The sequence below is a fragment of the Lactuca sativa genome, chromosome 9 (assembly GCF_002870075.4).
Source record: "Lactuca sativa cultivar Salinas chromosome 9, Lsat_Salinas_v11, whole genome shotgun sequence".
Classification (NCBI taxonomy): Eukaryota; Viridiplantae; Streptophyta; class Magnoliopsida; order Asterales; family Asteraceae; genus Lactuca; species Lactuca sativa.
In genome coordinates this window covers 90,607,096-90,610,002 of record NC_056631.2, presented here as the reverse complement: position 1 = coordinate 90,610,002, position 2,907 = coordinate 90,607,096, and positions in this window count along the sequence as shown.

The window sequence follows — 2,907 nt, the reverse complement described above, 5'->3', positions numbered from 1 at the left end:
ATGAGTGGTATCCTTGTGTGATTGAGTTGTCTTATGTGCTTATCTGTGTATTGTGATGTTCTGCATTATGTCTTTGTGATTTATGTTAAGTATTATTATTATTATTATTATTATTATTATTATTATTATTATTATTATTATTATTATTATTATTATTATTATGAGTTTATTTAGTTGAGACCGGAGGGTCCACCCGAGTTTTGGGACCGGAGGGTCCCACTGAGACACATTGACCGGAGGGTCTGATCTGAGTATAGCAGTGAGAGGCTACTGAGATATGTGTGGTATTTTGGGGAACTCACTAAGCTTCGTGCTTACCGTGTTATGTGATATGTGTTTCAGGTTTTTCTTAAGACTGCGGGAAGGCGTCAGCTTGATTGTACACACCAGAGAAAGAGTTATATTTCAAGGATCCTGGATTATTAATCAAACAATTTTGGAGTTGTGATGTAAATTAAATAAATGAGATTTTTGTGAAACGTGTTATGAGAATTATGTGATTTTTAAAATAAAAAATTTGTTTGAAATGTACGTCGTTACAAGTTAGTATCAGAGCCTTGGTTTGAGGGATTCGGATGCACCTTCGGGTATGTCTGGACTCAAACTGGGGATTTTTGAAAAAAATTTCAAAAGAAATGATTTTCTAAAACGAGCAAGAGTTTCTAAGAGAAAACGAGAAAAAGCAGTGTGTACAATCAGCCAGAGCCCGAATGGTGATTTCCCAAAATACCCTTACTTATTTGTTTGTGTTATGAGTTCTTTTTGAGATATTAGTGATGTATGCTAGAAGATAGGCTAGGTATTTCATATATTAGGGCTAGAGATGTTTGATTTTTGATGCCTTAGCCTAGGAATTGTTGCTATATGTGATGTGCTTTGAGTATGTGCGGAGTAAGAGTATCTAACAAGAATCTTTTAGAGAGAGCTTTGAGCAGAGGAGTAAATCTAGGAGAGATACCTAGATGAGCATTAGGGGAGCCTGCTGAGGGAGTAGTTAGATACCTGCGAGAGGTAGGGCTACTTGAATTCGGTGATACCTTTTGAGAGCGAGTAGAGCAAATAGAGTTGTAACCTAGAGTGGTTTTACGTGTTGGTAGAGATTATTCAATGCATGAATGCTGCTTGCTTTGTGCTTTGTGGAACTCTTCATGATGGGAGTCAGCTACTAAGTGAATATGACGATATTCAGGAGGTAGATGGCTGGCATCATAAGGAGTTCTTCCACAGCTGCTAGCAGAGAGGTGTGAGAACCTAGGAAGAGCATAGGGAGTGTCCGTAGTCAGATGAGTATGCTGATAGAGGAGAGTATTCGATGTGTAGCGACCAAGTATATCGGGATTGGTGATCGAGAAGGTTGAGCAACTACTTAGGAAATCTGGGATGGTCCGTGTGGAAAGTATGGGTAGATGTGGCAGGTAGTATGGGCCCGTACTACTGAAAGCAGAGGACCCATATTCGATATAGGGAGAATTCCAGAGGTTGTAAGTAGCAGATTGATAGGTGATCCCATGGTTCGAGTACCATGATTCGTAGCGGTTAGTGCTTTTGGTTTTATCAGTTGTCCCGTTGTGGTTGATTAGACTTAGATCAGATGATAGAGTGTGGGGCCAGAGGGCCATGTCGAGCACGTTTTAATGGAGTATACCTTGAGAGGGAAATCGAGTTAGCTTCCGAGAGATTTTATTGGTGAGATGCCAGTTGGAGTCACAAGGCTCATGGATGCGTAGAGATCATGCTTATTGGAAGATTGAGGTCTGAGCTGAGCCATCGGCTGATGGATGAGATGTCACATTCTGTGGAAAGGGTGCGTTGTCCCCGTATGCTGGGAGAAGCAAAAGGGATATCGAGTTTTTGGTGTCTGAGTTTGGAGGTAAACCCCATGGGGGTAGCTTATGGTGGTGACCTTTTCACCAGAGAATTTAGGCAGTATGTCTGCTGTGAGGTATTTCTTGTATTATGGGGTCATTGTGGGGACTGAGATGGAGGAGACCCAGGAAGGTGCCCTTATGAGTGTGGCATGATTTTGGTAGCAGTTTCAGGTGGTTAAGAGGAATATTTCGGGGTGGAGGACCTCGTTGTTATGTTGTGTATTGGCTGTGAGAGTGAGGTCTCGTGCTTTGATGATGATTCCCGTGTTGGGAGGCTATTTGAGGAGTCAGAGATGAGATGTGTGATATTGCATTATTTCTGGACCGAGGGTCAATATTATTTCAGAACAGTTGAGGTGTCCGACGATATATCGGTCTGAGGTTTCGAGGTGACTAGAGGCAGTCACGTTGGGAGGATTTTGATGTTTTTGTTTGAGTTACAGGATATTTGGAGTTGCTTGGTTTCCATTGGGAAGATCATTGAGTGTTTATGTGGTATGTTCCAAGAGTCAAGTGTGATGTACCTGGTGGAACAGGCTATGGAGTAAATTGTTGGTATGCCTACTGGTAATGGTTTGAACCCTGAGTGGGGGAGAACTGGGTAGTCAATTGAGAAGATCAAAAATTCGTTCAAGTGCAGTTAGAGAACTGATTATGGAGATCTGCGGTGCGGACATATGAACCTGGGATATTGGTGGATGTGGCAAGGTGCGAGGTAGGATGATGTATGAGTATGAGCTTAAGGAGGGATGAGAGAATCCACGACAGGTGGCCGTTGATCAGAGGATTTATTATAGCTAGAGATTTTTCAGGTTTGCAAATGTTGAGTTCTAGGCGGTTGGATCGCTGAGTTCAGGGTGCAATACCTGAGATTTGCAGGTATAGGTATAGATTGTGATCTATACTCCAGAAGGGGCAGGAGTTGAATTGTCAACCAATTTCAGCGTCGGTATGAGTAGTTCATATGGGCGCTGATCAGGAAAGGGTGGATCTTCAGATTTTGTTAATGTGTATTCAGTTATTGACGATTCCTATGTGT